We start from the raw sequence: 22,222 nt of genomic DNA, 5'->3' as shown, positions 1-22,222 counted from the left end.
TACATAACAGACCAACGAACTGAACAATTAAGAGAGCCTGTTCAGGTAAAAAAATTATAAATTCCCCCCTCCCCTCCATCAAAATCAAGGGCTGCCACGAAATTAAATTAACTTACCACTACGCGATTTATAAATATTTTTCAAGCCCAACTCAGGCCGTGAAAAATCACACAGGCTACGCAGCCATTTTACTAGTCATTTTCCTTAACCCCAACCAAAAAATGAAAAGCCATACGTCATACCTCGAAACCTATTATTTATTATTTTTTGCACTGACCGAACCTAACCTTTTACTTCGGTAAACATGGCGGACGCTACCGGTAAAGGCCGGGCTACATTCGCAATAGCACGCAAACAGCACACAGATAGCACACACGCACAGATATAGCACAGAGCTTGATGCTACATTCACGCACAACACAACACAAAAGAATACCGGAAGCATTCAAAAAACTTAATTTTAAGAAATTATGTACATAGCTATAAAATCAGAAATAGATATTTAATTGATGTCAGTTATAAACGACTATGTGAATAATATATGAGTTTTGAAAATGTAAGTGTAAGATTTTTTTAATAGATTACCCTTGTGTGCAAGGACAGTATCTTTTGATAAGTATAAACAAATCTTAGAACAATGGCTCATATCCAATACTTTATACTCACTAGACGAATGGAACAATTTAAATTTTAATTATCTTAAGTTTGTGTAAAGTTATATTATTAAGATGTTTTTCTTTAAATTAAAAAAAATGTATTTATATATTATTATTCTGTATTTTCAATGACAATGTCTATTGAACCCTGTGTCTAATGACAATTAATATTATCAATTATCAATAAATTATCAATTATCAAATATGGCTTCTTTAACACATTCATACACGGACTTCCAAGGTTTTAATTTAGCTTCTTCATTTTTGTATCCTGCGGATCTCGTGTCATACAAAATATTTTTACTTTCTATTACAGCTATCAAATAGCTATCAAATGTGCCTTCCATTTTTATGTTATCGTGTGTTTTTGAAAACAATAACAATTCACTCAAGTCAACAGCACCAATACTTTCGTGACAATTGTTATTTTATAAGCCCACTAGAGTAGTACTTAAACTGTTTGCTGATTGGCTACCACCAGGGTCGCGCACAGAAAATAACCTAAAAGTTAAAAGTTAATGAACTTTCTGTGCGCCGATCCTGTGCTATTTTTCTGTGCGCGTGCTATTTGCCAATGTGGCAGCTCATATCTAATAGTGTATGTTGAACTTCTGTGTGTCTGTGCTGTTTGCATGCTATTGCGAATGTAGCCCGGCCTTAGGTTTTTTTTTCTGGGAACTCCCTTTTTCCACGCCCATTCATTAAGTCAGTTCTCCATTAGTATCTCTTCTCTTAACATCGTCTCTATGTAAACGTGAAGTCAATTCATTCCATTCTATTAGCACGGTGAGACAAAAAACAATGTTTTAGCGTTTTATCGGTACTCAATTCCAATTACTTAAGCTATCCTAGTCTATATCTATTGTTTATGATCCCAACGTGAATTTGAGCTAAAAACCATTACAAATATGTTGTAAAAAAGGTTTAATTAAGTTTACGGCCAACACTGATTACAATTCATGCAGGAATCTTCGTAAACTTACGGACAAGTAACTAAACAAATTTGCAGTCCTGAGTTCTCTTACTTTAAACATGAACTCGTAAAAGAATCATTCTGGAGTATTAATAACATCTTAATAAAACTGTTAAGTCGACAGCAAAAACGAGTTTTTCATACTTACCCGTTTAGAAAACAGAACACATACCTACCCCCAATCTTGGGTAACGACGTAGTTTGTACGAAGATCCACTAATCCGGAACTAAGAAGAAAACTATATTAGTTTGAGGTGCGTTATTGGTTGGGAGGCCGTAAAATAACTGTAAAATTTCTAGTCGTGTCCATATTCCTCCCTCCCTTGCCTTTGTAACCGATGAGTAGGGACACCTGTATTTCGCGAATACATTTCGTGTCAAGGTATTTAATAAAATACTGTAGCTTTTCTCCTATGGTTATTGGCTGAGGTCGGTGAGAGGTGTCGTCCCGCTCTTGACGGGGCCAATGAGAATGTGGTCACCGTACTGTTGCACCCTCACAATTTGCCATGACTAGAGACCGGAAAAATTCGCGGATTCATTTCACGATATGCTAGAACCCAAACAACTGTATCTTTATATTACTTCTGTGATTGGATTACAGTTTGCCTGAAGGATTTTGAGCCAATGGAAAACATTCAACAAAAAAAGTATCGAATCGCAAGCGTCCCAGTTGACAGGTGTCACGAGTCAATAGCCAATGAGCAAGTGGCATTTAACCTGAGTATGTAGGGGGTTGTGGAGTCTATACTAGAGGTCATCGAAAGCGCCAAATTTTCCAGTCTTAGCCATGACTCTTAGAAAATTTTCACTTCATCTTCACATCTTCCATGATTGAGGCTTGTGATCAGCAGAGATATCAATTTTAATATTAGGTTTGTTAGATATCGTACAGGTTTCATGTCATATTATCGTGCGTTTAACGGAGAAAAAAAAACTTGTTTCATTCAGAGGCGACTTACTTTTGAGTGGGACTGTGCTCTCTGCTGAAATAGTAGTCTCGAGGCAAGTAATAAATGTCATAACTTTCTCAAAAGTTTTTCCCCGTGCTACGACACGGCTTAATGGTACAACGTACCGGTAGTTTGTTTGCAAATTAATTGAATGCAGGGGTCTTTACAAACCTTAAGGGACCATAATTTTATCAATTTGCAATGAGGTTTGTATTAAACATACTATTACAAAATTTAATCACAATATTTTTATAGTTTATAAATAGAGTGTTAATAAAATATTTTTTTTTATAGTTTAATACATGTACAGAATACATGTATAGAATATGCTCCAAGAAAATTTTCACACATTTTTAAAAAGCACCATACGTTTTTTATGGATGGTAAAATACAATTTTAGAATAAATATGCCTTTATCTTAAAAATATATATTCTTTGCTAATACTTTTTAAATGATTTAAGACAGAGGATAAAACAGTTAACGAATCACCTATAAATTGAAATAATGCCATAATTTTGGAAGAATACTATTTTTAAAAACATTTTTCCCTCAACCTACACGGTACCAAATCTTTGGCATTAGTATTATTTTAGTTGAATCTTCTCATTATTTCTTTACATTATTTTTGGATATTTGTACTAACTAACTTTAACTTCATGCAACTTTTTACATTTGGAAAAATAACAACTTTTTATACCATAACAATCCTATTTTTGTATTAAACTAGTGATGGGTCGAATCCCAAAGAGTACTTCCAATATACCCCTCAAATCTGAATCCAGGTTCCAAGGGTACAAAATAAAGTAATGTATAAGAAAAATCAAATATTATATATGGTGTTGAAACATTTAACCCTTTAAATGTTTCATTCGTAAAATATGTTTTCAGAATCAATACATATTATAATTTTATTTTTATGATTACATTTTGAAAGTTCAATGTGTTAAGGAATGGTAACATGATAGGTATTAAGAAAAAGAAATTACCTAGTTAACTTCAGAGGTTATCAATGTTGATTATTTTTAATTAACATTATTTCCTCTAATATATTTCTTTGAATCTCTTTCCTGGAATATCGAATCCTTCGAATACAGAGGATTTAATGGTATTAGAGGATTTTATTGGACCATCACTATATTAAACTCAATCATGTAGAACTGTAACTCCTGTGTAATTTATAGGGACTGTGAAAACAATTTGTAGTAGTGAGAGTTTTGAATGATTAGGGTTTTTATTAATGAAATTTCACTGTAATTCTTCATAATCATAGACATATCCATCCTCTGCCAATAGATGTGGAGGCTAGAAATTGCACTTGGGCTTAGGACAGCAGTCTGGGTACGGCAGCGTGTCGTTGGACACTGCAGTGCAACCGGGTGGCAGCCCTATCAAGCCGCATCTGAAAAAAAATTGGTTGTTTGTAAAGTCGGTTTACGGACGATAGTTTAAGTGACAACGTCATAACAAAACATTGATGAAATGATTGCATACTTTTATGAATAAAATTGAATCATTTTTATTGAATTATCACTATTGTGTATGCATACAAAAAAGGAGTTAAATTAAATCCACAATTTAATTGACAAATTTACTTTTATTTGCTCTCATTAATTCAAATATGTATATTGCTTTAACGAAGAGATTATTTTAACTATAATATTTATACATGTTTGCTATTTAACTTCTTCCAATCTGTGTTATTCTGTTAAGGATACGACGATGATAGGAAAAGTAGGAAACGAATAGGGGTGTTTGAAGTCTAAAATGCCTCGAAAAAGTAAAATCGATGGTTTTTCCAATCGAGTGGAAGAGAGATAGATGCGGCGCAAGCGTACAATGAGCGTAACGGGACACAGCGCAACGGGAAAATGTGCGAAACGGGACACTTTTTCGTGCGTGCAGCTGGCGTTCATCGATTTATTAGACGGTGTCACGTCAAAAGAAAAAAAACGCATTCTGCAAGTCGGACAAGAGATGAGATGTTAACCATGCATATATTCGGCGTGACTATCAAAACTCATCACTCCCAGAAGATGAATTTCACAGGAGAGACCAAGAACCAAAACTTGACTCCAACCTTAACAACGATATTAACAGTATGCAGCCACCTTAAATCATTGGGTTAACTTAAAATATTATCCGTACGTACGAAAGTTAAACACACACCTATCTAAGGTTCTTCATTCTACTTTTTAGATTATTATTGGAGTTCATAGGTTAACTAAAGTGTTAATCATGTTTCATTATAAAAATATAATGGTTATCAGACCTGGAAGAAACGTGTGGAACATATATGCAAAAAAAATATATTAATAAAACAAGTGAAGTAACGAAATTTGCTAACCAACAAGACGATATTAATATCTATCAGACTACTTTACCAAAGTAAATTGCAAAAGTTGGAAGCTTTTGTCTCGTAATTTCTTTTCTGATTTTAGGTTTCTATGCATTCCAGCATGCCTCATCAGGGCTGAAAAGCAGCTTCTCATACCTGGTTTCTCATCCCCAACGATACCTGCTATAATTTTGATAGAAATGTTGATACACTCTACCATCAGGGTAGATGGTTTTTAAAATTAAGGCAGTCTCCGGCCCAACGACTAGAAAGAAACCGCATATTAAAAACCATTTCCTCCTTTTTTATTTTGTTGTATCATTTCATAATTTGGTTTTTGCAACTTTATATTTTTGAAAAAGAAAAATAGAATAATTTGAAAATTAGAAAAAAACTCTTTTAAATTTTTTAAACTGGTATGTAGTACAAAATGATTTATACGTACAAATTATGACATTGTTTCCCGTTGAATTTTTATAATGAGAATAAATATTTCAGTATTGTCAGAACTTAAAAAAAAAGCTGTATTCGCTAGTCTTTGGTTAATATTCCCGGCTCCACGATATCTAATGAATTTATATAAAACCGGTAATTCGAATGGAAGCCACGAAGAAAATGTATTATTATTTTATTTGTTATAAAATACCCTGAAAGAGATGTGATTATTAATGGGGTGAAAGTAATTTAAAAACAGTTAAATCCCTCGTATAATCGCAATTATTCGTAACGAACTTACAATTAAAATATCGAATCTTTTTTACGTTACAGTGAATTGATTTTAGCATTAAGTATATTTTCATCGGTACATCTTACAATTGATTCTGATTATACTTTCTATTCGTGTTTGATTTCAACTTTAAACGAGACGCACACCAGGTAAATCCCGCTATCTGCAAAACTCAATCTCTAATTCTAAGACATGATATTGCTCTCACCCGGCTACGGCGAGATTATATTTCCCATCTTGGTTCTTGTGACAAGATCCTCGTTGGCATCCAGGCTCTGTCCACTCGGAGCCCACGTCATGAGGCTGGTTCTTGTACACGCACTTCCCCGGGTGATCTGTGACAGAAAACGTCAGTTTTGTAGTCACAGCAAATATTAGTAGAGGCCTGCAAAGTTCGCGTCAATTTAAGGCACCCTTGAACATAAAATAAGTCGGTGTCTTCTGTGTTCATTGGCTGCTGTTTCTGTCAGGATTATGTATGATTTCAACGTTGCGATTAGTTTCTTGTCGTACAGGACTTGTCTAACTATTGTATGCATGCTCGAATAAGATCTTAAAGTGTGTTTTGGTATTCACTCTAATCTTGACTTCAAATAATAACAACGCGGATTTTGTAGATCTATTATTTTTAGTATAAATACATGTGGCCAGCTTTGACGATTAAATAATACACTTTGAGAACAGAGAATATTTGATGGGAAAGATATAGTTACATACCGAAACATGCCATCTTGATTTCAATAGTTTTTAAGTCATAACATTTATACAATCGCATAATTTTTAACATTTGGCTCCATTACAACATATTTTAAAATAAGTGGAATAGCTGCAGATAAGAGTCCATATCTGCTACAAATATTTTCACCAAAAATTTGGCGTTTATTATTAATTTAGTTTATAGGAATTACTACATGTAGAATATTACACTGATTTATAGACTTAGACAATCTTTAATTTTATGTCCCCTGCACTAAATAAAACAAATTTTAAATATCAAAAGATGAATAATTATTACGGTCTAAGAACTGCTGAATCACAAATGATGTTTTTTTCGTTTTATTTCTTCTCCTTAAGCGCACAAATTAACCTCTGACAATCTAACAAAATCTCTTTGGTCAAACATTTCTTTGTTTATTTATTTAATTCCAACGTGTATTTTCTCACAAATGAGTTATTTGTAAAATGTAGAGGTTGGTGTTTAAAACCAGCAGCAACAATTACTCACAAATGCACGTATGCATCGTATAGTTAGACACAGTATGAATAACCAAACAAATAAAATATCAAAAGTAACTAAAACCAATACAAGTAATAATATTCTAAAGTTATGAATGAATATGGATAGGTCATAAAAATTAATTGTAATTTGTTTTAAATGAAATTGTAACGCAAAGTTGGTTTAGATGTGTAACAGGATCTAAGTGTCGAAATGGAGGCCATAAAATTTATTTATTTAAGAGCATATTTTTTTTTAGAAAACCCTTTAATAATCGATGATAACCATTTAGAAAAACTATGAGTAAATTTATGTATACAACTACCCAAAAGATTACTGTATTCTCAAATATACCTTCCAATGCCAAACTTAAATTGCTCGTTTATGCAAAAAATAATTTGCCAATAGTAGCTTGTGGACAAATCATGTTGGTGCTTGTTAACCATAAATTTCCTTACAAACTTTTGTTGCTGGAAAATGAAAATGTAATTTTTTTTGTTCCTTTAATTTTTTAAAAAAAGTGTAATAATATTTCACAATTAAAATGAGGTGGCCTCTGTCTACGAAATGAATTTTGAATATGAAATGCTGCAATGCAAAATGAACTAATCAATGACTTGACTAGAAACATCCTATTCTTTAGCTCGTGTTTTCTGGCCCATAATTATCCTAAAAAATAGTGAGAATGTGTTTCTTCTCTAAATTTTAACTTACTAGGATCTTCGTTTTGAGTAGTCACATATATCTGGCACTCATACTGATGAAGAAACACAAGGGCCGAAACTGTCATAGTCAAGGTGACACTTAGCAGAGACATCTTGATATTTTGAAATCCGATACCTAAAACAGTCAAAAAGAAGCACAATAGAATAGAAGAAAATTTTAGGCTGTTTTAAATATAGTAAATTATTCCACTCAAAATTTTACCATTGAATATAAATTAACTTACTATTAAATCCAATGATTGTACTATGTAGTAACACAAATAGAAAATGTATTTTATTAAATAACCATAGGACACTTTATGCTAATTTAAGTACTTTTGGATTTGATGAAAATAAGAATGAATTATTTACGGAACAAACAAATTGGAAAAATATTTTACTTAACAGGTTCAATAAACAATAATTACGATTTAAATACGCTAAGCCTTCTACTTGTAATGTACTTGTAATATTGCTGTGAATTTTAAAATCCACTTAGGTATTCGAAGTGTTAATAGAATATTAAAAAAATTAATTTTCCCTCATCTGTTCGCATGGCATAAATCTACCAGCTACTTCAACACTTTCCACACTTTCAGTCACCCATAAGGTGTTACAACAGCCACTGCTATTGTTATTCGATGTTAAAAATTATCTACAAAAGGTTAAACAAATACGAAATACATATTTTTTGTATGTTTAAGGTGCATGGAATAATTACAATAGCTATAAACTGGTTGTTTCAAGAAGATAATTAGTAAATTATCATGCCTAAGATTAAAATATTATTGTTTAAATAAAATATAGATATGTATAATTACTACGAAAATATTGTTAACGATTCTGTGTAGTAAGCATTTAGTATTTTTAATTTATAGTTTTTAAACCTTATGCGAAATTTTAACATCTACTATCACAGATATGCTGATAATAAATGCAGTTAGGTTAAGTACACCTATGTTTCTGAAAATTATTACTTGCTGCTTAGTTAAAATTAATTAAAATAAAAAATTTCATATCACTACTGCAATATTATTCAGCTTGATTGTATTTTTAAAAATTAAATTTGCATTATAATAATTGTCTTAACTTGTTATACTGAAACCTAAGAACATATTTAAATTTATAATTGTTGACATAAAACCCTACTACAATCCACAACATGTTTTAAATTTATCAGTGACAGCTATCTTAAATTATGTTGTCTGAAATAACACAAAGCTTTTCAATAGCGAGAAATGATCAAAATGTATTTCAAAAAGTGGCGTCGCTCTTCCTTGCCTTTTTACTGTAAAAACCAGTCCGACGTATTCTTTATAACTGCTTTATAATTGTCACTGAAACATCCTAGAACATTATTGACGAAAATAATGACTAGTGGACAATTGTTATGCTACACCATCGTATTTAGAGTTCAAAATTACATGATATATAATTGGTCCAGCGAATATCATCACTTGAACAAAAAACAGTATAATCTAAGCATTCGTATACCTGGTATTGGTGGGAAAGACGTAACAAAATCGCAATCTCTTCACGTGCGAATAGAAAAAATGCTTTGTACCAAGTCATTTCGCATCTGTGAAAATTACATTTAAGCCCTTCACAAACCTAAACACGTTCACTCGGTTATTATATTTAAAATCCTTCGTACTGAAAACCTTATGAAACAAAGTAAAGGATTGGTCGCATACGTTTGTTCTTAATTTTCTAAGAATGAAACTAACTCAATTGTAAATTCAGGGCTTCAAGTCCTACGGTCACCCACATCAATGTCAAATGACTACACAACAGCTAAATGCTACTTGAAATGCGTGTCGTTTAGACAATAGCTTTGAAAGCGTCTTTCCATATAGTTATAACTAGCTGCAATGCCCGGCATTGCCCGGGCTGAACACAGGGTGTAGTTAGTAATTGTCTTCTTAATTTGAATGTCAAGTGTGAAAATTAATTTATATCACTTTCAGATCCCGACAAACGTTGTTCTGCCGGTTTATAGTTATTTACCCGGTCTATATGTAATTTTGACTTTATAAAGCAATATAGAAAAAAGCTGAAAAATAAGAGATTACTAATATTGAAAAGATTCCATTATCTAGAAAATGCTTGGCCTGCAATGCAATACCTCATTTAGTTTTGTTTTGTAATATGTTTGAAGTAGTTACACATATACAAATCATATATCCACCTCTTTATATATATATTTATCTCTATCTACATCTATATACATCTAGGTATCTCTCTATCTCTATTTATCTCTTTATATCTACATATATACTTCCCACTATCTCTATATCATATATGTATAAGTCTCTATATAGCTCTATACATCTATAGGTTTATCTCTTTATCTAACCCATTTCATTCTCTATACCTCGCTCTATCTCTACTTATCTCTCCATCTCTATCTCACTCTATGTATATATTATATCACTCTATTTCTGTCTCTCTTTATATTTAAATAAATTGTGTCATGCGTGCGCAGTTATACAACAAAAACAGACTAAGTGCCGCTATATAAAATGAAATAAACACATTTTTGACACGATTCGTGCTCCAACTATTGAAAAATAGTTATACCTTCTCAGTAACCTTCATGGGCATGCGCATAACAAATCACCAAAATTTCATCGCTATCGGATGAATGGTATAGGAACACATAAGGCACAAACAAACGAAAATTAAAGACATGGCAACCGTATCAAACGATGGTGTGTTTAAAATTATAGGCAACTCTATCTATTGACGAAGTTTAGAACAAAACTGTTATTAGCGCCTTTATTTTGCTAGCCGCTCCGAGCTCCACTAAGCGGACTGGTCTCACCAAGGAGAAAAATATTAATTTGCCAGACCTTTCTAAGTGTATGATCATGTGTCAGACATAGAGAAATGACACTCGCTCACTATTTGTATGTCTATGACCAAATTGTGGCCGGCAGGGCCACATTTTTACTTGTAATTTATTTTTGTTGCTGGTCTCTAGTTTTATATGGTTTTTTATTTCACGTATTTTTACGCCTTTTTTAATTAATGTTAATTTATCTGTAAATTTTTTTAATTATATTTGTTTCTGTTAATTAGTTATACGCCGTTTGGTAGCTATCGATTATGAGTTTAAGAATATCGATTGTGTTTCACGTAAATACCACTTGGCGAGCGCCCGGCGGTTGGCTGATGACGTCAGACTTTCGGCTTGCCGGGAGTGAAAATCAGCTGGGGTCGCGAGGAGTGTGTGGCGAGCGACCGTCGAGGACAGAGCCATGTGACGGCGCGGACTGGTGTGCCGGACGGCAACGGGCGACGAAGAGTATGGGGGTGGAGGCTCCACGCTGGGTGACAGGGCAATGGTTCGCCCTGTGATACTGAACTTATCAAGGTAAAGAGAGGCCGCAATTTTGATTTTTACCCTCGTGGTGCTGCACTGGTTTTTGGCAAACCTAGTGAACTGTGTATTTTCCCATGCTAAATTTTATTTGGACGGAACTTTTATTAGCCTGTTTGGTGAAGAGGCCCATTCGTTTCACACGTTGTTCCAGTGTGGGATTTTTTAAATTGGTCGCCCGTTTGCCTGTAGTTGTAATAAAAGTATAAGTTTGGAAGAAACGAACATTTTGCAATTTGTTTTTTGAGACTTTGTCTTCGGAATTTGCATACTTAAAGTTGGCTTTAGCTAATATAATCAGCTTGGGCAGTATTATTAAAAGTATGCGATCTGTATTGGACTACATGCGCAGCCTGATGTTGGTTGGTGCGGCCATTCTACGTTTTTATGAAATCATTGGCAAGTTAATAAAGAAGTAAGACTTTGTTTGAAGTAGATGATAAATACTTCTGTGGTAACATAGTTATGTTACGTGAAGAGTTTTTGCTACATTTCCCTTAAAAATAAGATAATTTTTTTTTGATCATCTTTCACGCCTTTGTGAATTCGTACCTATGGCCCGGCGTGGCATTAGACTCTGGAGTTGGTGATGAAGGTCAGGAAGCCAGCGCACGCCTAGGATATTAACTTTGTTTTTTTTTTTGGCAAGTCTTTAGCAACGAACATCTGAAGAAAGACTAAACCGTTGATTGAGAGTTTAAGAACTTTATTTAAATAAATTTTTTGTACTTCAGTTTTTATTATTGTAGAATTTTTATATATTTGTATTGATTGTCTTGTTTGATTTTTGGTATTAGGGCAGTCAGTAAATTCTGATATTTTATAGTGGCCACGCCTCACGCCCTTATATATTTTTATACTTGTTGTTATCAGTATTTATATTTTTACGATGTTTTAAAGGTTATTGTTAGTATCGCAAATGGGGATAAGATGCTGCCATTATTAACGTCAGCTTTTGTAACTAAGCTTGTATGGTTATGTATAGTAAATACTATTTTTGCAAATTTCTATTTGTTAATAACATACGTCCAAAGTCTTGCCTCTTGTTTGTTTAATGGTTACCTATTATATCCTTTGAAGTTTTTGGCCTGACCCCTGGGCAGTGGTGTGGGGAATTTATATTGTTTAGCTTTTTATGCCTGGTTTTAATATTTTTTTTTCCCTTCGCGCCCAGAGTGAGTCGGGGACGCAACCCCTCTTCCAATTAAGGAGGAAGAAGGGTTACAAAATATTTTTTCTGTTATAAAATGAAATGATCACTTTTTCACTCCCTTAGGGATGGAATTTCATATTAATATGGGGTCTATGTGTTAATCCAGGTTATAAGCTAGCTGTAGGCTAAATTTCATTCAAATCCATTCAGTAGTTTTTACGTGAAAGAGTAACAAACATCCATCCATCCATACTTACAAACTTTCGCGTTTATAATATTAGTACATTATCCACTTGTGCAAAACCGCTTTGTAGGAACAATTACTTGAGATATATAAATTACGGACAGCTCAAACATATTTCTGCGTAAATTTAGAATCTCTGCCTACTCAAGCCACTTGATGGCATATCACGTTCTTATTATTAAACCTGCGTGTATTTAAAATTGACAACACAAATATATTTGAACATGAAGAAATAACCTACTCTTCTGTCACCAAGCAAAAAACTTTTTTTTTTTTTTTCAAATTTTCGGTGGTAAAATACGACTTTAGCATGCTGATTGTAATCGTAGTGAAATATATATAATAGGGCCATGAAAAATAATTAAAAATTTATTTATTATACTAAACCTTTTGCCACTAGTTGTTTCTCTCAGTAAAGCCCCTGTCGTTTGTATACTAAATACCACTTTATTTGTCTCCTGTATGTTTGGCCAGAAGTTCAAGGACCAGTAGAGATTTTAGTTTGCAGGAAAAAGTACTTTTGTGGAATATTACTGGAAAAAATTCTGCAGAGCCACAAAATTTTCCCAATAGTCTCTTTTTCTTTCACAGACACACACAAATAAATATTATAAACATTTTTATACAATCAGAACCAAACACAACATACATGTTGTCTTTTATTTCTACCAGCTAATAGCTTAATTATCATTTGAGGGTTGAATAGGACCCATGCTACATTCTACTAACTGATAGGAACAACAAAACAGTTTAAAAGTTTTTTTTTATAAATATTCAGAAAATAAATCATTGTATATTCTACATCAATAAATTGCTCTTTTTAACTTTCATCTTTATATAACTAGTGTAATGTTTTTTAAGTTAAATTTTATATATTTATTTCTCAGTTATTATACATTTACAAATGTTTACAATCGTCAAAATACTGCATGTAATTTGAAGTGACTAGATGCACTCACATACAAGCTTGCTTTCGTGAGTGCTAAATTTCCTGGTTGATTAAGTGAATATTGTTAACAAAGTGTAAAAGAAATGGCAAATTATTATTATTATTATTAAATTCCCTTAAGTTATGTAAATATATGACATCCCGCTCACCATCTGCACTCACCTGCGCCGGAGAGCCGAAAGGAAGAGGACGATCTGAGTGGTGGATGGCGAGAGAGACGCGCGCCTTAAGTAGACGCGGAAATGACATGTTTTGCCCGCGGGACGGAGAGATGACGTCTCAGAGGTCACGCGGACACGCCTCGACCTTGGCCTTAGCTCACCATAGCAAACGTCTCCGCGTGTTATTTCCGCTCGATTAGATCAGACAGGCCATTAGATATGACCCTTGACACCTCCCGGGCACGACTGCGACTCCTCGCTCGCTCGTGCAACTTCGCAGTGGGATCGAGAAGTAAGCGAGTTTAGTCGACTCTAAAAATTGGTTGTCTGTAAATTCGGTTTACGGACGATAGTTTAACGTGACAACGTCATAACTAAACATTGATGAAATGATTGCATACTTTTATGAATAAAATTAAATCCTTTTTAATTTAATAATAAATGAATAAATAATTAAAATTATACTAGTAAAAAAAATGTTAAAGTGCAAGAATAATGAACCTTTACTGACGAAAATGTTATTGTAATAAGCAATGAAAACCACATTAACTTTTCAATTCACTTTATAAACAGTCGACGAAACATTTCACGTGTACATGAATTGTAATTAATTTTAAAAACTGGCGTTTAGCTATAAAGTTTAAGTATAATTTTGAACAAGTTTTCATACAAATAAAGTGTAATCAAATATCTATCATCAATTATATGAATCACCATAATTTTTTAGTCAATTGTAAAATAACCTATTATTACTGCACTCGCCGACATATGCTAATTTTTTTAATAATAAAAGAATAAATACTTAAAATTATACTAGTAATCACATTCATTTTCTTACGTACATTTGACGTAGAAACACATTTATAAACAAAGTTTTAAGTTTTCACTTCTGTAGGTGCGGCGCAAGCGTACAATGAGCGTAACAGGACACAGTGTAACGGAACAATGTGCGTAACGTGACACTTTTTTGTGCGTGCAGCCGGCGTTCATCGATTTATTAGATGTTGTCGCGTCAAAAGCCAACTGCTGTTTCAAAATGGTCCGAAGCACACAGGGGGTTCTCTGCCTGTTGTGTTAAGGCTGACTCCCATGTCCTATGGGCACAGACTGCCTGGCAGGCCTCACCTCCAGTGCCGGCTGTGTTTCTGAAAGGCATGGGATTTTGATTTGCACATTAAAACCACTTATAAATAAAATATGAATGCTCGTGCCCCCCATTTTATTGTGACTTCTACACTCCTACAGCTTCCTCTATTACTATTATCATTATATTAGCAATTGGAGTAGTGTATAGTATCTAAGCCATAGTTACTAGGTAATAAATAGCCTTAAGAAAAATAATATAAAATATATAAAAAACCAAACAAAAATACAAAAATAATTAATTTAGTTTTAATAAGTATATTTATTATATTACATCCTATTGCAAGAATGCAGTGAGCTGTGAATATCATTGACACTAATTATTCAATTGTGTAGTATTTAAGTAAGTGATTTTCTTTCTTTTCTAGTTCTAGTTGCGGAGTGGCAGTGGAGTGAGTGGCCAGTGTAACCACTCACTACCAGGGGTGCAAGTACCCCGGGTCGTTACCACAACGCCAAAATACCACAACGCCGAGTGTCAAAATTGACCACAACACCGACAGCTAGAAAACTGCTGTGTACCACAACGCCGTAAAAACAACTGAATTAATTTGTGTGTGTTTCTTAAATGTACCTAACGCCGAAATACCACAATCAAACTTAACCTTACCTTACCTTCCCTAACCTAACCTAACCTAACCTAGCGTAATATAACTTAACCTAACTTAACCTAGCCTATCTAGCCTAGCCTAACCTAACCTAGCTTAACCTAACCTAATCCAACCTAACTTAGTCTAATCTAACCTAGTCTAACCTAAATTAACCTTTCTGGCAGTTCTGCCATGACATTTTTCGGCGTTAGTGTATTTCGGCGTTGTGGTAATTCGGCGTTGTGGTACACAGCAGTTTTATAGCTGTCGGCGTTGTGGTCAATTTGGCATTTCGGCGTTGTGGTATTTCGGCGTTGTGGTATTTCGGCGTTGTGGTACACAGCAGTTTTATAGCTGTCGGCGTTGTGGTCAATTTGGCATTTCGGCGTTGTGGTATTTCGGCGTTGTGGTATTTCGGCGTTGTGGTGCGTCCCCGAGTGCCCCTGGTCATAAATCCAGCAGAAGTTTGAGAGCGGACTACGCGACCAACTCACCAACCTCCCGCATGGTGGACTCTTTTCTAATCTGTCCAACTCTTGTATACTCGTATTAATGCATGCCCTTTGCGACCCGCATGTCTGTGACCACGATTTTCCCTGTGACCATGCAAGTTTATACCTCAGTCCAACTTAGCAAAGTTTTAAGATTTGGGAATTTAGTCACGGTGCCAATTTTTGTAATGACTGGACCAATTCCCGAGCAAAGCACACGTTGCATTGGATTCTCTCCCTGCATGGCTAATCCCAGCATTACTAGAAATATAGGCTTCGGCCTGAGTCGCGCCTAGGTGCATCTGTAACCCCATATAACTCCTAAAAAAATACACTTAGTTTTTTAATAGGTTAAGGAAAAATAAAAGAGGAGCCTATAGTTCACAGGGATGAGAGCCACGCTCGAACAGTTCTCCGAAGTTTGCCGATCGCTGGTGAAAATAAAACACTGTGTTGCAAGCATGCGAGTCCTCGCTTCGGCCGCGCGCGGTGGTGTTTGCCGTCACTCCAGCACCGCGCCGAGGAGGAAAACACTCAGGAATAGTTTCGAAGGGTTTCGAGCCTCGAGCTCGACCGGGCGCTCGACTTCATCGACGCGCGAAGCTCTCCCGACTCGCGGTACTCTGTGGCTCGCGGGAGGGGAAGCTGCACAGCGAGCACCTCGTGGCACGCCACGAGCAGCGCCCCGGCTGACGCAGAGGCGGAGGTCCAGGCAGCTGCGAGCATCGGGACCCAGCCCAGTCAGCTGCCGCCTGCACTCGCGGTTCAGAGGCCCCACGAACTCCCAAACCCCACACGGACCACACGGTCTCCGTGTGGAACTCGGAAGACACGGAAGATCTCTCGGAGCTGGCCGAAATCCTCAACCCACCAATTCAAAAATCGAGATGTCGGCTGCGCGAGCGATCGACTCTACCGCCCTCCACGTCCCAGTGGGCCACATTCGAGGCTGTCCTCGCATGCGGGAGGGTCATCGCCCGAGGAACACAGCCCGACCAGCCTGTGAGACTCCGGCTCGCCCGGCCACAGTCTCGCGGCGGCGAGGCTGCTGTCCTCAGGGCTGCCCGCAGTCGAGAGGAGGGAGGCGGTCTCTGCGCGGGAGAGTGTGTCCTGGCACTTGTCCTGCGGGGCGCCGACTGAGGATGTGGACCCGCCCCACCGGAGGCCACTCACACCCTGGAGGCCGGCGCCCACCTCGCGGTAGAGCCCGGCACAAAGGAAAAGGTTTATGTGAATCAAACAAATATTTGTTTATATAAATGGCGAAACGAATATTTACTTGGCGGAACAACATTTTCTGTTAGTTAAACCCATTCCCGGTAACAAAAATGATTTGTTACACCAATCCAAATATACATTTTGAGTCAACAAAATCATTTTGTTGGGTCAACAGAATCTTTCCTACTACAAAACATTTGTTTGAATTAACAAAATATATTTATTTCGCCATATACAAACAAATATTGTGAAGAGGCTAGCAAACCTCTCTCTCGGTGCACATCCCAGGAAGCAGCACACCCTCAGCTGCTTCCCACCAGCGCATCATCCCGCGCGGCGCGGTGCTGGAGCCGGCAGACATGCTAGCTGCAGGGCTGCGCCGTGGTACCTCCGCAGGCCTAGTCCCTACTCCCGTTAGAGGGAGGGAGGTCAGTGGCCCACGGTTTAGGAATCTCGAGACTCAAACAACACCTAGAGCCACGCAGAAGCTATAATATCCAGCCTTAAATTAAAAAAAAATTAAAATAATTTTTACTATAGGTATTGTTACAAACATTACCTAGATACACCCAGTTAATATGCTTAACAGACCAAAGAACTGAACAATTTATTAAGAGAGCCTGTTCAGGTAAAAATTTATAAATTCCCCCTCCCCCCCAAAAAAAATTTCAAGGGCTGCCACGAAAATAAATTAACTTACCACGACGTGATTTATAAATTTTTTTCAAGGCGAACTCAGGCCTTGAAAAACCACACAGGCTTCGCAGCCATTTTACTAGTCATTTTCCCCAACCCCAACCAAAAACGAAAAGCTATACGTCATACCTCGAAACCTATTATTTATTATTTATTGCACTGACCGAACCTAACTTTTTACTTCGGTAAACTTCGCAACTGTTCTGATTATTGTTTTGGCTCTCATCCGTGCGAACCATCCAAGAAGAAACTCCTTAACAAATGTTTGTGAGAATTACATATTTATCTCTGTTATGTTAGACTTTTATTTGGCATTTGCTGCAAGAAACATTTAGGCTTCGACAAAGGAAATTTGTAACGATTATATACAATAAATGATAAATAATAAATAAATAAAAACAGACAATCACAAGACTGAATACACACAAATAAATCATTATTATATTAATTTTTTTTTAAATTTAATCTGTAAAAATCGTAATTTCCCTTACGACATCTGTAAAAATAAGTCTTACTACATTTCGAACAGAGTGTATAGTAAACATTAAACAAATACAATGTGCATACTGGAAACATTCTCCATCCATTAAACTGCTACCGAAGTGATCCTGTATCTGTGACGGGCAGGGTCGATCCTGGATTTTCTGCAAGTGGAAAACATGGCGGACGCTACCGGTAAGTTTTTTTCTGGGTACTCCCTTTTCCCACGCCCATTCATTCCGTCAGTTCTCCATTAGTATCTCATCTCTTTCCATCGTATCTATTGACCTAATTACCGCTATGTAAACGTGAACTCAATTAATTACATTCTATTAGCCTGGTGAGACAAAACCCAATGTTTTAGCGAAAAGAAAACGTCGTAGCATGTATCTTTTTTTCTCAGAGTATACAGGATGATTCAGAAGAGCAACCTCCATTTGCAGCACATCATTTGGAGAAAAATATGTCATATAATTTTGGGTATGTACTATAACCAATATTAACACAGAAATTCGAAACATAAGAAAATTTACGAATACAATAATAACCCATTCGGATTTAATTACAATGATGTATTGCTACACCGTATTGTTTGCAGTTGAACATCACAGTTTGCGGGTAACAAGCTTCATTAAGGTGCTCGACGTATTTTCCTTCCGCTTCCATACACTGGGCCGAACCCTTACGTACCGCACCTATAGCCGCACCTAGACGTTTTTGACCACTGTAGTAGCATGAATGATAAATAGGAGCATGCAGATTACGCGTAAAGATTTCGAGACTAGATGCAAGTTAAAACACTATAGCATCGTCTGTGTTTCGTGATTGGGTGAGTTTTGTTCCCAGGTACATATCCATTGTAACAACACCAATCACAGTGATTCATCGCGGAAGTAAACGCGTCCTGAGTGGTCCAGTCAAATAAGGTGACGACTTCTCTTGCAGACGGCCACCAATCACAAGGAAGAAACCACAGGTGCGGGTATACCTTGTTGCATTCTAATAAGTGTTCAGATCTTTTCGCGAAAAATGCCTGCCTCTAATGATAAGGCGAGTAGTTCCTCACGTGTTTGTGCAGTAGCTACTTTTGTAAACAATGTCCTTCATCCATCTTCATAATATATACCAAGCGGTTAATTATAAGGCATTTACAATGTTCAAAAAAATACTCAGCTAATATTGGAAGTAGGAGCCGATATATAATGTGGCTGCCCTGGGCAATGCTGTGGTTCAGCTGAAAACTGCAGTGGAATGTCAATGCGACGACTCCTTGTGTCTATCCCCTTCACTTTGCGATCTCGGTTGTTCCCCAGTCCCGGGAACACTGCAGGTAATTCTGCTGGGGAAGAGTGTGTTTATTTCGGCGAAGGGGGGAGGGAATGGAAGAGGAAATGCATAGGGAAGCCTAAGATGTACATCAAGTTCTGTCCCTGCCCGAACACGCCCGAATATTCACCTTCGGCCAACCTCGGGTTTATTTGTATATATTTATATTTCTCTGTTTATTTTAATGTAGCTAACTAACCTAACTAACCGTCCATAGTGTTATAAAGTGTTTTAATGTAGCTAACCTACCCGACCAATTTTAATATTTGAATTCATTTTTCCTGCGCAAAAATAAAACAAATCCCGAGGTTGACCGAAGGTGAATATTCGGGCGTGTTCGGGCAGGGACAGAACTTGATGGACATCTTAGGCTTCTCGAAAGGCATAAGGTACAGTACAGTCACACCTAGAACATTGTAGTCGAGTAAATACCGGATTTGCTGGTACGTAATATTGCCTCAAACCACCCTTATTGATGTGTATCATCTTAGCTCTCGGTTTACGGAATTTGGTGGGAGTGATTCCGTGAATGGAAAAGAAGTCGCATGGAACTGGATTGTGTAACCATGTGACGAAACGAGTAACAGCGATCAATTCAAAACTGTTTACTTACATTTTTAATCTCATATTTTTCAAATATTCTACCTTTGATTATTACGAACTGTGAGAGAGTACATCTCTATGGACCATGTTACTCTATGCAAGCTAGAGATACCGTTTGACATCAATTGACCATACCTTTATAGGCGGTATTGACAATTGTTATTTTTAACTTAAACATTTATTTATATTTTTTTATGAAGTACATACATTGTGAAGTGATTTTGATGTTTGTTTAAATCTTTTTTTCTTTTATTTGTTTGTTTTAATGAACTCTTGCTTTTGGCATCTGTTGATTTGAGCTACAGCGGACCAATCAGATCATTTATTTTAATTCATCAGAAATTTTAAAACGTTCGAAAAAAATCCTCTGAGACTAGACGCCATTGACCACAGACGTAGCAAAATATATCAGTGTAAATAATTGTGTGTATCTAGTTATTTTGAGCAATCCCTATTTTAAATTGTTGATTTGAGTCACTTTAACTCAGTAAAGTTTATAGAATTAGGTCAACTACGGAATGAGCTGTAAAAAAGGAGTGTGAAATATCTGCAGATCTGACATCATTGACTGTGAAGGTTGATTAGTCAAACACACCGAGTGCATCAGAAAGTACATTAAACGTATAAGTACCTACATTAAAGTACATTAAAAGTACATTAAAGTGCCTTAAACGTATGTTTATGTTTTGACTGTGTAGAAAAATACTGAATCACACAGAATTAGCAGCGTTTTTATATATAATTGAAAATACGTTAAGTTACTTATGCACTATAATTTCAAATTTATTTATTTTTTCCTCTTCAGTGGTTCGGGTATATTAATACTCGTGTAACCTTGAGTCTATACTAGCAGGACAATAACGAATAAATAATATATACTTGTCATATAAATAAGTGGCTAAGATATATATTGATACAATTTTAAAGCTACGTAAATTGATCATATTTGGTGTATTTTCGTATCAGTGAAAGTGAAAATTCTAAAAACAGAACTCTTGTGTTTTAGGTGCCCTACATACATGGCAGATAAGTAACAATAAAGGCCGGTACAGTTATACAAACCTGTGTTTTTTTTAATTAAATAAATTATTTATTTAAACCAGTAATTGTTTACTTTTTTAATGTACTAATTCTCATGTTTAAAACTTATACTTTTAACTTGTCACATATTTCTGATATTAAACGGATATAATTCACATATGATTGTTCTTTCTGGTTATCAATACTCATACTACTGTGTTGTGAAAATAGTATGCAATCATGGTGCCGGATAATAGTTTTTGTTTTTATTGTCCCATCACATTTATTGTAATTATATTCACTACACAAACTTAAGGTACATAAAAATTTGTTCCAAACCTGAAGTAATTAGTAGTATTAACGCTACAAATAATTTGCTACCATCTGTAGCGGATTTCATGAATCAAAGTTCACAAAGACAAAGGGAAACTTTATAGAATTATCTGCCGATTAATGAATTTTAAGAAGACGGATAGTATTTTAATAAACTTCTTTGTCGGAAATCACGTCCAAAGCCGGTGTTCAGTATTTTTCAAGTCTTTTTTCCTAATACGGAGCCGTTTCATCATTTAGTTTAACCTCTCGCTCTGAAAATCGAATGATCCGATAGTCGACGTACCTACTCCAGTAACGAATTCTAGCGGCGGGTGCGGAAACTATGTGTGATTCGCGTCCAGAAATGTATCTGAAAAAAATTGGTTGTCTGTAAAGTCGGTTTACGGACGATAGTTTAACGTGACATCATAACAAAACATTGATGAAACCATTGCATACTTTTATGAATAAAATTGAATCATTTTTATTTTAATAATAAAAGAATAAATACTTGAAATTATACTAGTAATCAGATTTTTAAAGTGTAAGAATAATTAACCTTTATTGCCGAAATTGTTGTAATAAGCAATGAAAACCACATTAACTTTTCACTTCACTTTATAAACAGTCGACGTAACAGTTCACGTGTAGATGACTTGTAATTAATTTTAAAAACTGGCTTTTAGCTATAAAGTTTAAATATAATTATGAACAAGTATATATATATATAAATTGTAATGAAATATCTATCATCAATTTTATGAATCACCATAATTTTTTAGTAAATTTTAACATAACCTATTATTACTGCACTCGCCGACAGATGCTACTTTTTTTAATAATAAAAGAATAAATACTTGAAATTATACTAGTAATCAGATTCATT

The 22,222-nt window shown here is 35.5% G+C and overlaps 1 long non-coding RNA gene across 2 annotated transcripts; it reads right to left on the bottom strand.

Annotated features, from left to right (window-relative positions):
* Window positions 1-3,795: 3,795 nt before the first annotated feature.
* LOC134530232 (uncharacterized) lies at window positions 3,796-13,529 on the bottom strand. 2 transcript variants are annotated; one of them, XR_010074793.1, is made up of 4 exons: window positions 13,456-13,529; window positions 7,576-7,701; window positions 5,854-5,980; window positions 3,796-3,982 (listed from the first exon to the last, which is right to left on the bottom strand). It is a non-coding gene; the product is annotated as an uncharacterized LOC134530232 (long non-coding RNA). The 2 variants fall into 2 exon arrangements; XR_010074794.1 differs by having other exon boundaries at window positions 13,443-13,524.
* Between the last annotated feature and the right edge of the window lie 8,693 nt (window positions 13,530-22,222).

Source organism: Bacillus rossius, chromosome 3, assembly GCF_032445375.1.
Source record: "Bacillus rossius redtenbacheri isolate Brsri chromosome 3, Brsri_v3, whole genome shotgun sequence".
NCBI classification, from domain to species: domain Eukaryota; kingdom Metazoa; phylum Arthropoda; class Insecta; order Phasmatodea; family Bacillidae; genus Bacillus; species Bacillus rossius.
The sequence above is the reverse complement of the archived record's forward strand: the minus strand, read 5'-3'. Positions and strand labels throughout refer to the sequence as shown.